Source organism: Gambusia affinis, linkage group LG06 (genome assembly GCF_019740435.1).
Source record: "Gambusia affinis linkage group LG06, SWU_Gaff_1.0, whole genome shotgun sequence".
NCBI lineage: Eukaryota > Metazoa > Chordata > Actinopteri > Cyprinodontiformes > Poeciliidae > Gambusia > Gambusia affinis.
In genome coordinates, this window is record NC_057873.1 from 17,167,405 (window position 1) to 17,181,060 (window position 13,656).

The 13,656-nt window shown below is 38.5% G+C and overlaps 1 protein-coding gene across 6 annotated transcripts in view; it reads right to left on the reverse strand.

Annotated features, from left to right (window-relative positions):
- LOC122832938 (cGMP-dependent 3',5'-cyclic phosphodiesterase) overlaps positions 1–13,656 on the reverse strand; it is a 189,044-nt gene that overhangs the window by 112,846 nt on the left and 62,542 nt on the right. The gene's annotated exons all lie outside the window — the stretch shown is intronic.

The window sequence follows — 13,656 nt, forward strand, 5'->3', positions numbered from 1 at the left end:
TTTATCCTCATGATTCTTCTTTATACCCTCCCTTATCCTATTAATCCACCTAATCCCTCAATTCAACCTCTTCTAATCGCACCCACACCCTTTGAAATTAAATATAATCTTACATACATTATTTTTCTTTTAAAAACTTTTCTTTGTGCCTTTTCTATATAATTTAGGTTTTTATCAGTTCTCGCACCATGATTTATAATGCTAATTCTTAGTAAATTATCTAATGTCTACAGGTTAGCAGAAGTGGTTAGCTGCTAACCTGTAGACAAAGTTCTGGCCCAGGGCGTCCAGAAGGATTCTGGACAAAACGACATCATTCACAGACAATGAATGATGTCCGTCCGTCCGTCCGTCCATCCATCCATCCATCCATCCATACATCCATGCATCCATCCATGGGGTTGGATGGATGAACCTCATGCATGGAGCTGTTGCTGAACTGAAGAGTTTCTTCAGTGAAGGACTGTAATAATAAATCATAATAAATGCACAAAGGAGCGTTATAGTAGATCCTTCCTCCCAGCAGCACTATAATCATCTCTGCTCCCAAATCAGTAAGTGTTCACATCTCATAGGTATTTTACTGGAATTGCACATTTGTTTCTCTGCACTGTTTTATTTTTTTTTATATACTGTAAACGGTTTCTTGTTTTTTTAAAGCACTAATACAAACGCACAAAATAAGTTACCCTAGTTGCACATACTTTGGAACAGAGTGCAATATTTCTGTTAACTACAACACATTTTTTGTTATAATCTTGTAGAGTATATTAATCACATTTTATATATATTGTGAGCAGTGTTGGTATAGTTACTTTGAAAAAGAAACTTTAATCGGACTACTGATTACTCCTTGAAAAAGTAACAGTTATATTACTGACTACTTGATTTGGAAAGTAACTAAGTTACATTAAAAGTAACTTTTTAGTTACTTTCAGCAGCTGCTAACAACAATGCTCCGCCTCCTGTGAAAATCACATTGAGCTTTGCCAATACTTAATTGTAAGCTATTTTATAATGGTAACATCAACAATGTGTCTCCACTGATTAGGAACTGAAGAGGAGATTGTACAAAAAAAATAAAAAAACGTGAGTAATTTGTGTGGTCCAAGTGTTGTCTGAAAAACTCTAAGAAGGATTTTAAAGCTCCCCCTAAATCCCCCCAGCCTCCAGGTTCTGCGTTACGGCCCTGCGTTTGGTCTCAAAGCTCAGCGCCCAGATCTCCTCCTGCAGCTCCACAGCTAAGATGGCTGCACAGATTTGTGACACTTATCTTAATATTAATAATTATAATGGCGTTAAGTTTCCATTATAATTATTGCCAACTACGGACACGTTCATTCGTGGCTGTTTTCACGTTTATTGCGCTGTTCAAATTGGTCTCGATGTTTGCAGTTTTCTGGAGCGCAACGCGAAACTCGACGTCATTCAGAGGTAATATATTAACTTGACATTAACAAAGACACAGCGGGACGGATCATCGGGGAAATGATGGACAGGGAGAGACTGACTAAAACTACCTTAATGATGGACAAATTCTTGGATTTATTATGAGTCTCTGCTTATTTCCAAGCCCAAATGAGCAACTTCACGTTCAAAAACGAGCCCAATAAGGCGCAACCCGCCACTCATTAAATTTGCAAGCGACTTAAAAAAAAATGAAGCCCAAAGCCGCTTGTAATAATCGGACTTGGCGGCAGAAACCGAAAATAGTTCCAGTTTTTCCACCAACAAAATCTTCCTCCATTGTTTACATTTCTGTCGCATAGAGACGTCGGTCACTCGACAAGACGAGTAGAGGAAATACGATTACGGTAAATAAAAAAAAAGAAGATAGTAACGCACAGTGATTTTGATAAGTAACTGTAGTCTGACTACTCGATTTGAAATAGCAACGCGTTAGATTACTCGTTACTGAAAAAAGTGGTCCGACGTCAGTAACGCGTTACAAATTAACGCATTACTGACATCATTGATTGTGAGGGACGGTAAAAGGATATTCCTATTCTAACAGCTACAGAAAATACGTCCATGTTTTGCTCCTCGTTTCAGACAGTCTACTGCAATCTTTGATTTAGCAACTTAACGTCCATTCAGTGCACGATCCTCCATGAGCTCTATCATGGAGGTTCTAAATTGGTATGGCCATTTCCCAGCTGAAGGACTTAAAGCTTTCTTCTTCTTCTTAACAAGACTGATCTGATAACTGATAAGGCCAAACTTTCTGTTCCTCAACTTGGATTAAAGCAGTACAGACAGTTTTGTGGCATGGCTCTTACTAGCAGAAGTCTTTTGAGTCTTTGAGAAAATACAGAGGCAGAGAGGAAAGAGCAACATATTGATAAAACAACGGATGGTGGTTTTGTGATATGCTTCAAACAACACAATCTTATTTCTTAAGAAAGTCGTCTGGTTCTCAGAATATTCATGACTAGATGATTATGTTAGCAGCTATCTGAGTCCCACACTTATGTTCTATTGCAAGGCAACACTTCATAAGAGTAAACACCATTGTTGAAGTATGCACACACTTTTACAGTTGCCGCATGGACATTGGTGTTGGGACACTTTTGAATCCAGAACACTGCTCATTTTTACATTGAGTGTCTGCAGAGATGTAAAAGCTCATATTTCCTTTTCAGTTAACTGTCAGTCTCTCCACAGGGATATCTAAAAGCCACTTGCACATCTCAGTGTATCCCTCTTGATACAGCAGAGCTTTTAGAGTAAAAAGTACACAAGCCTGATGGAGTCTGACCTCTGGGCTTGTATAGGAAATTTCAAGTGTAAGTTGTGTGTGCGCGTGGGCATGTGTGGGCGTGAGCACGCGTGTGTGTGTGTGTGTGTGTCTTTGTGTGCGTGGATGCTGTACGTGTGGAAAGTGGAAGATCGATTTCCATTAATAGCAGAATTGGATCAATATAAGTAAGCCGGTCAATCAGGATTTAAAAAGGAATAAAAACATGCCCACATGTGAACACGCCTATCTGTAGATGGAGACACATCCTGGGAACATGCAAACCTGCCAACCATACACACAGGTTCATTATGAGACACATGCCCACACAAAGACACACAGAAACTTGCGTTGGGTGTATTAACTCTTATCTGAAAGAATATAAAGGTATGTATGCCAGAGATACATGAAGGTCAAATACTCCTGGGCAGAACAGTGCAACATGTCCACCCAAAGCAGCACATAAATGGACAGCAGCAAAGTGAGAGTCAAAGAGACACGCCCCCCTCTTTTGGTTCTCTTCCTCTGGGAAATCACACACTGACACCTCCTCCCTGGCTGTTCTTTCACACACTTCCTTGGTTCTTTTCTTTACCGCTAGCCTTTTGTTCTCTGTTCTATTCAAGTGTTCATTCAGTAATGTTCAATTACTTCAATAGAAGGGCTGCAACATAAGAACAGAGCAAGGGAGGCACCAAATCTGGAAGTAAATGGAGGCTACATCTACCCATCAATCTAACTATCCATGTTCTGCTTTTCCCCCACATGTTGCTGTTCTTGTGCTTCAGTCTCTGTCTATTACTCATGCTGCTTCTCTCCTGCCTCTGCACTCACATTTTTATCTAACTTGGCCTTGATGACGTCGAGTTCCTGCAGCGTTGCCAGATGAAGAGAGAACCAACTATTCTTTTTGGTAAAAAAAAAAAACCAACAAAAAAACAAAGGGCGTAGGCAGGCCACCCACCTGAAGTTTTGGATGATTTTTTTATTTTTTGTTCTGGCATATAATACAGCAAAGAGATGCTCCAAGTTTTCTTTTTTTTCTGTTTGAAGGTTGTTTTTCTGTAGCATATGAAGGAGGTGGATAAAAGAGAAGCAGAGAAGATGAGTACTATATATATATATATATATATATATATATATATATATATATATATATATATACACAATGCATTAGTCTCAATTACTGTAATTCGACAGTTTAATGTAAACCTTAGAACAGTCCTAAATTATGTTTTCTGTTTAATCCTTGTGAGCAAGTCTGTGTTTCTTGGAACATGCTGGATTTGAAAATATTGAGTGTTTTTCAAATCTTAGATTGAGTGTCTACATTCTATACATAATACATGCGATGACTGATGCTTACATTTAGTGATACTGACCTTCCAAACTGTGTTAGATGCTTGGACATAAAAAAATAACATGAAATGCTACTAACAGACCAAAGAATTAATATTGTAAAAATTAGATTTTGAATGAGTTTGATGATTTTAAAGAGAACTCTGAACTACTGTTGCTTCTTTGAAAATAAGCAACAAAAGTGTTTGATTTCAATTACAAAGATAGCAGGTTGTTAGAAAACAAAACCACCCAAATCTTTATCCTCAAAGCTAAGCCTCCATAAAGTCTGATCACCTCACTGTCGCATACAATGTAGATTAGCAGAACGTTTCACTGAAATTTACCTAAGTCATGTTTTAATGAAGCCTACTTTATCTCAACCCACAAAAGCATGAGGGTTGCATTTTAGTCTTCTTACAATGTGGCAACTGTCAATGTTTGTCTTTTTTGTATGTAGCTTGAAAATAATGATGTGGCTTTGGCCAGATAAAAGCCATCTCCCAGGGCCACTTTTCTTATTGTTGCCCCAGAGCTGAGGAACTCACTTGTTAAAGTTAATTGTACAGTTAAAGGAATGCAGGCAGCACAGAAGAAGAATCGACTTGTCCTTCACTAACATACCAAATGAAACTAACATTTTTTTTCTGAATGAACACATAACAATGCTGAAGTGTGGTTGGAACATTTTTGAAGTTAATTAAAACTGCAGATACTTTAGCAAAAGTTTTGGTTGTCATGGATTTATCGGTCTCATTTTCTGCCTCCTCACAGTTTGAAAATAAAGAGCAGAAAGGAAAGAAGAAACCAAGATTGCCCAAAGATTAGTCAGACACATTTCACTGCAGCCGTAATAAACCACTTTTCCAAGTTGATAAATACTTCAGAATTGATAAATCTATGTATGTGTTTAAGATGAAACATTTTTGAACATATACGTTTTAATGTGATGTGTCAATAGTCTCCTTATTAGCATGACAGTAAGGAAATCTGTGTTTGCTCATTTATTTCTTTGCTGAAACAATGCGCTTTGCCAATTGAATGCTTGTTTATGTTCATTTTAAAAGGGACCGCTTTCAGAAAACAAAATGCTTTTCAGCAGCAGGGTTGTGTAAACCTTCAAAAAAAGTCCAAAAAACAGGTATCCAATGTATATTTATAGTGTAGTTTAAAATCCAAAAACAAAACACTAAGACATTTCCAGCAGCCACAGAGATACAATTTAGAAGAAACAAGGTCTCCTCTGAGTGAGTACTTCTAGAACCTAAAATGTCCTGTTGAGGGGAAAAAAGCAAAAACCGCATTTTGTCCAGAATTTTCCTCTCCTCTACTACAATTTCATCAGATTTTTGCCAGAAAAAAGGTAATTAGCTGGTTAAAAAGGAGGATTTCTAGGTTCTTAGCTTTTTTTCTGCAACAACTGGAATTTCTTGTGTCTCCTTGAGACACAAGGAGACACAAAAAGTGAGTCCTTGTGTCAAAAAGTGCTTATTTTGACCACTAACTCAGCAATCTGATAAGAAATCCATCAAGATAAGCTATCTGAGTAATTGATGAATCCTCAAATGCCTACTTTGATTCTTGAGAGTTAAGCAAGTCACCAGAGGGCTTTGACAGCAACTATCCAACAATGGCGTGTGTTTGTGCATGTAAGCAAACGTCACACTCACAAGCACGCAAAAGAAAGCGAGGGGAAGCACTTGGTCAATATCCTGCAGGGATACACTTGAGATAAAATTCAGCAGCACTAAATAATGCAGTCCATTTATCAAAGGGAAAAAATGCTAACCCTGACACATACACACACAGGTATACAGCACTCTCAGAGTGTTTTTGTGACGTGAAGGTGCCCTTGTGTCTGTGGTCATTCATCACAGTATGTGATCCAAAGCGCCATGGCAGGCAAAGCACGACCGTCTGTGCTGCGCTAAGTTCCTCTTTGGGCTTGAACCTCTCGGTGCATAATGCAACGTTGCGCTCCTGTAATGTAAAACATCCACCCCGCTGCGCTTGGATTCACATCATTCAGCCACAGTGAGCCCTTCAACAGTAAGGATGCCAATGGGATCAAACAATAGGACTTGGTGGGCCCAATAAATGAATGCTGAACTTGCAGAGAATAAATGTAGACTTTTTTGCTTTACTTTTATCATCATCAAAAAGTTTAGAAGTATTTATCACTTAGAAACATGAGAGGACTGCAATGAACTCCTTAAATATAGTTAAAACACAGATAAGTCTACATACTGTAGAAATGTAGAGGTCTGTACGTTATAAATATGTTCTAAATACATATTTATGTTTTTTACAATTTGTCATTATTGCAATATGCTTTAAACAATATTTCATTTATTTCAAGTCTATAACTTTTGTTTCACACTCTTAAATAAACATATTGTTATAAAATAATGTTTTACAGACATGAAAATCATATGGAACACAAACTCCAAATCATATTTCACAGTAATGACATAGTTGGAATTTGAATTTATTTTAAAGAAGTTATTCAAATGCATTAACATAAAATGATCTGATATCATTTAACCTACATTCTAGGGACTGAGGCAGGAGAAGAGATGCTTTTTTGTATTTTCAAGACATGACAAACATATCTTTCTAGAACTTAAAAAAATATCAGTACATGAGGATGACTACTATGCTGAACTTTCTGACAACCTTACTACTGAAATGCAGTCAAATCCTCAGAAGTAAAAAACAGGGATCATGTAAAGGAAAGATTTCTACTGCCTCTGCCAGCTGGGTCTCATGTTCTGGTCTCTGATGCAATCTAATGTTTGTCAGAACAACAATGCTGGTCGGAACCACAGAATAAATTACAGTGTTAGAATTTTGTCAGAAAAATTGTCTGCATTGTGGCAACTGAGCTCTCCACCTAGAACTTTTAAATCCCTGGGTAAAGAGTTGGTCTGTTTGGTCTCCAAGCAACTGATCTCACAACTTTTTATTACTTGATTTCTTTTTCTGCTTTATGTTTCCTCCCGATCGCCTTCTCCTCACTTGATAAATCCCAATGTAAACCTTCATATTATGAACTTAAATTTAAGATGGAGACTTTGCTATCAATACTTTCTTCAATAGCAGCCATTGAACCCCTTCAGGTGCCTTGCACTCGCTTTATTTCTTCTCCACAGATGACATGAGTAACAATATAGCTATTAAGAGCTACAAGCCTGTGCAGAATTGTGGTTACAGTAACTTTACCAGTGATGTTCAAGGAGATGGAGTTTAAATTGCTGTATGTTAAATTTTCTAAAATAATAGGAAGTCAAGAAAAAAAATGCCGCTTACTATCAAAGAATTGAACAGCATCGCTGCCATTTTAGATGTAAAACAGAAACAGTGGCAACCAACTCCAGGATAAGATGCATTGAAAAGAGAATTGCTCTTAACTGAAACAATGGCATTTGGTAAATGAATGTCTCAAATAAATAATTATTCTCCTCGAGTACAGACATGAAACTCCACAGAGACGTTCACTCAACTAGGTCAACCAGCAATGGGCTCCAGACCAACTGAAGTGCATCCCAGTTTGCCTTTTGCCATCACCAAACGGACGATCGATTCAAGCTGTCATCTCGCTGCACATTTTCCCCGTTTTGCTCCAGTGCAGCCTCGGCTCATGCATGTCACATCTCACCGGTAATCGTCGGACCCCTCAAGGGATTGAAATCGAAGAATGACTCCAAAAATTGAGGCACATTATGGATTCTGCACCCAGTAGTTTCATTCAGCACACCAGAGATCAATGCAATAAAACCCAGTTGTGGGAGTGCATACTTGGTGGATATTATCTGTCAGACTCTCAAGATTTGGAGTTTCACTGGGCTAAATTGTGTATTTAAACGATAAAGCAAGGAAATCAGAGCTTCTATTGCCATTATGCAGAAAGGATCTATCTGAAGTTGCATGTAAAGGAAGCTGCAGTTATAAAAACACTTCTCTGCAACACAAACTCTTTGCATTACATTTCCACTTTCAAGTCTGACTGAGGTGTAATTTGGTGCATATGAAGGAAATGACATGCTGTTCATTGTCGTCATCTTCATAAAAAGCCAAGCTCAAGAAATTTTCACTGGAATAAATTGCATTAAATCAGACAAGAGAATGCAGCTATAGCAGGCTTTAAGGCTTGAGTAACATAGTAGATATTTGATGGTGCCAAGTGAGTCATAATCCATTAACGTACAGTAGCACCTGCACCTGCTCACATAGTGCATCACACCACAGTATCCTCTGCAAAGAATAGGGATAATTTGTTCTGAACTTAGACTTTGCTCACTTAAACACAAACCATAATGGCATGTTACTGTGCTGGGTTCTGTGTGTACTGCTCACCGCTGCAGCCACTCTATGGTTAATACACTCGCATTAACCATAGGAACACTGGGGGAAAAAAATACTGGTGAGGTAAGTTTTATGCAAGACTGAAAAGGCCACATCGGATTTGAAGGGCAAAGTTGTTGCTTCCTCATGTCTCCCTTCCAGCTGAAAATGCTGGGCATTAGTGGGAGCTCCACTGGTTTATTGAAGTCATATTTTGACAAATCGATTGTTTCTGGTCACCTGCTGCTTTAGTGAAAGGATCTATTTATGTTATTCAATCATGGAAGCAAGCCCTTCTATGTGTAGGCCGAGCTCAAAACAATGTGACTGATACTGATGGAGCAATAGCTTTACCAATCACTCAGCTCTGCTTCTGTCTTTTACTTTCTGTATGCAATGAACATGTAAACACTTACAACGTGTATGAAAAGTCTACACATCTGTGTTAGAAAGTAAGGATCCACTTTTTGAAAACCTTTTCCACCTTTAATGTCACAAATAATCTGAAAAATGTTATGGAATAACAAATCTGGCATTTTGAGTAAAGAATAAATAACACAACATAAGTGCACAGAAATTAAAATAATTTTCTGACCCACTAAATCACATATGTCAGAGTCAAGGCCCGCGGGCCACATCCGGCCCGCGAGAAGATTTTCTACGGCCCCTGGGATGATCTTGATTTATTATTAGAACCGGCCCGCAGCAAGCCGGCACTGCGAGATGCACCCCCCCCCCGTTCGATCCTCACAACGCGCACTCCCCCTGCTCGATCCTCACAACGCGCGACTCCCCTGCTCGATCCTCACAACGCGCGCACCTCCCCTGCTCGATCTCATAACGCTACACAGACCCCCGGTCCGCAGGAAACTTACGAAGGCTTGGGCCGGTCCGCTGCACTAGACCAAATGCGTCATTTAAAAAAATCTCAATCAGTCCGGCCCTCGGCTTGTAGCTAAATTTTTTATTTGGCCCTCCGTCCATTTGACTTTGACACCCCTGCACTAAATGATTCGATTTCATCCTACTGTCTTATCAATGCTCACGGTTCACATGGCAACATTCACCTGCTCTAGCATTGTGAAAGTTTCCAAATCAGATTGTGACCGACTGTGGACAGAAGATGTTCACATAGTTTCTGTCAGGACTCTGGCAAGCCAATTCTACAACATTAGGTTTCCTCTACTTTCTTTTTTTGCTTTTATTGATGTAGTACACTTGTACTCACAATGATGCAGAAAATAAAATCGATTGGTTTCACATCAGCATAATGCTGCCACCGCCAATGTGGTGTTCAGCGCTTTTTCAAGTGTACCTTTTAGAATAGTGGCTAAAAAACCATGCTTGTTTTTGTCAGCTCATGACACATTTTCAAGGTTGCTTGAGATTTTAACCAGATCTGTTTTGCACTTATTTGTTTTTACAAAATGTAAAATATTTATTGGGTTTCTCAATTGCTGACTCTGTGATGTCTTTCATTACTTTTCTTTTCATTTTTATGTTTGTAAAGCACTTTGAACAGGTTTGCTGCTGAAATGTGCTTTACAAATAAACTTGATTGATTGATGTTTGAGTGATTGATTGTCCAGATGTATGGGAAGCACAGAAGGTTGCTGTCAAATGTAAAACACAACCAGCACTTGCTTGATTTTTCTGCAGCTCCTTTATTGCTGGCTTCTTTGGGCTCCTCTGACAGTTTTGGTACATTATTACATTTCTGTAGTTTCTCTGTGGTCTTCATTCTTTGTATAAAAACATCTTAATTATTTTTCAGTTGAAATGTACACAATATGTAATATCTAAGGTGGAAAAAAGATTTTAAATAAGTTATGAAGTTTTTATTTTTATTTTTTTTTATTTACACTTCAATCACTTTTAGCCATCAGGGGTGTGTACACTTTTTGGATGCACTGTATATAAGAACACAACGTATTTAAGAGTTGTTTTTTTTCTTATGCTGATTGGTAATTATATTTGTAACATTTTTGTGGTGACATTTCTTTAATAATTCTAACGCAGACGGGCGTGTTGATGCGGGCAGGCAAGGACAAGCTTGGCGCCGCTAATGCAACAGTTATGTCTTTATTCCCATAAGAAAAATCTGCCTTCATGAGCCTCCAGCTATGAAGTCAGAGCACAGAGAACATTTTCTGCCTGCAGACTGGAAACGATAACACGGCAGAGGGCAAACTTCAGCAAGCTAAACCTGGTCTATGAAGCCACAACCCTTTCATGTCATTAGGCTTGCACTATCTGGGGCATGACCACACAGAGTTGTTGAACACACACATACACAACAATAATTAAAAGCCTCATGTTTGTATTTGTTCACTCTGAGTTTGTGCCATCTAAAATATTCAGCTCACAAAATGTTTTTTTTTTCATCAAAGGAAAATGGTGAAACAAGTAAACCTGGTCAAAATGAAGTTGACATGATAAAGTGTAATAGGAGCTCCATGGATGTACGCACTGACCCACAGGGATGATGGGAAGTATATCGCCATTCTGCAATCAAATGGTAAATTGTTGCAAGATTTTAAACTATACGTTTCCTCTGTCAGAAACAAATGCTAATAGGAGCCACACTGATTCTCTGACAGTCTAATCCTCACATCTGTTCTGTTGAGGACTGAGCAGAGATTTCCCTGCTGCTTTTACTGCCTCTAAGACTCTGAACATGAACAAACACACTTCGCGTAGTTGTTTAGCATTTATATCTTTATAATGGCTTTATCTTCACCTTGGTTAACCAAGTTCAGCCTTACTTTATCACATCTTTTTTCTGCTTTGAACAGAAACCTTTGCTCAATCATTGACAAAGTCTCTCCACCTTAAACAGTGTGAACTAAATGTTTTCTCACATTGTGGAGTATTTTACAAACATCCAAACATATTTAAGATTTTTTTTTTCAGTCTATAAACTATTTTACCAAGAATAAACCCTAACCAGTTTATGAAGTAGTAAAAAAAAAGACTAGCAGGCAGTCAGAAGATTTATTATTATATTTAATAATTAAGTTAGAAAGCTTTTAAGTAAAAAGCTTGAGCTTAGTTTTGAAACATCTTGCATTAATTGCTCTTAAAATAAAAGGTAAAATCATAAAGAGGGTCTCTGTGGAATAATTGTCATCATTTTTGAGTGAATTTCAGTATTTTCTCTTATGACCACACAAAATGTAAATGCTTACAGGTTTTCAATGTAAAATTACATTGTCTTAATACTGATCAGAGGCAGACTTTTGCCACTGTTGCCTTATAGTCAGAAAGTTGTTGGTTTGAATCCTAGTCAGTTCTTTTCTGTGCAGAGTTTGCATGTTTTCTCTCAGAGTTTTTACAGGTAACCACAGTACAAAAATTTGCTTTCTAACTTAATTGGAGACAGGCATCAAGAACTCCATGCACAATCATACTAATTGATGGAAACATATTTAATCGTAATGGGGATCGGATACTTGCATAAACCTCCAACAGATTAACTACAGGGTTCATGTTGCATGTTCTCTTTGCTGACCACTACAGTTATTTTATTCTCTCATAGTGTGGATGCAGTCAAACACATGAAGTATTCATAACAACAGAAAACCTGCCAACAAAGATAGTTACTGATAGTCCAACAGCTACACAACACAGACTGATATCTCAGCACAGCTTTTGAATCATATCTGCTTTTTGAAGAAATTCGGCAATAAATGAACATAATGGGATTCGTTTGACATAAGCTTAATTTTGCTGGTCTAAATCCATGTTGTTCCAGCGTAGTTTGTGTGTGTGCGGTTTGCCTGTTTTCTCCGTGGATGTGTGGATTTTCTCTGTGAAGGCTTCCCACATGTTTGGTTATCTGGTGATTATAAATGGATCTTAGGAGGAAGTGTGAGCGTCCAGCGCTGTGTGTCTCTGTGATGGACTAAAGGCCTGTCCAGAGCGTAAACCTGAATGATGGGGCTGTCTCCCCTGTGACTCTGAAAAAGCTGCTACACAGAGATTATGCACCACAGCAGCAAGGTGGTTAGCACTGTTGTCTCTGAACTGTGCACGGCATTCTAGTTCCTTCTTTAATGTTTCTCCTCATTCTTGCGTAGATAATCTTCACACTCTTCAGAGTCTTCGATTAACTTATTCTTGTTAGACTAATTGTTAATTTAAAATTAATCTCAGGAACGAGTGTGTAAGCATGAATCCTTGTGTTTCTGTGACGGGTTGTCCAGATTGCCCCTCACCCGTCACTGGACAACAGCTGGTAGAGGCAAAACAAATATACTCTGAAGTTTTGCTCTGGTGTTGTTCACCAAAAATAAAGTCCTTAAACTCTTATGAAGCAGATTGAGTAGAGCATTTCCCAAAATGACTGAAAAGTCTAAGACAAGGATCCAAATTACTTCAGTTAAATACTTCAGAATTTTTCTTTAATTTTGCAGAAAAGTGTCCAGAACAAAAGTCTTTATTTTAGTATTTTCTTGCCGATAACAAGTAGTCTCCTTTTAAACAGTTCTTGATGCAGAAGAAGCCAGCATCACACCGTTTGAGGCTGTTTTCACAAGTGACGCTGCAACAGCTGCATGCTTACCTGCAGCCAAATCAGAGGATGGTGTTACAGTTCGGCTACGCTCCGATGGTGAACAAGCAGCAATGCAGCAACCATAAAAGCAAGACGGTACAAGAGAAAGGAATGCAGCCCGACCAGACTTTCGACAAAGCAAGCTGGCTGCAGGATTTCACCTAAGAGGCCCTGACGCGGAGGTGCATTCGGACTGTAACAAAACTAAAAACGCACAGAGGCACTGTGTGAAAAAAATTTCAGATCATTAGAGAAGACCGTAAATTTTAGCTGACAAGCACGTGTTGACAGATTTATTAAAGTATTTGCACAAACAGAACAGGCACACAGCTCCAGAAAGAGACAATAATACACACATTCAACATCTTACTGAGTAAAGCGCAAAAGACTGAATGGAAACATCTTTTCCCTAACATACAAACATGTACCTGCATCTCAGTAAGCATGCATGGTACTGGACCTAGGTAATTGGATCTAAGCACAACATGTAGACACTGGAAGCTAATCAAACATTTATTTTTTTTCAATGTCACTGCCAGAATTAAATCCTGCAGCAAAATGAATCAGAAGCTCCTTTTGCGTGCACAAAGACACGTGGTATACGTGAGGAAACAAGACGGCAGCAATTCCAACTTTCCGGTATTGATGTGTTATTGTCATGAAAACACAAGACATCAAATTG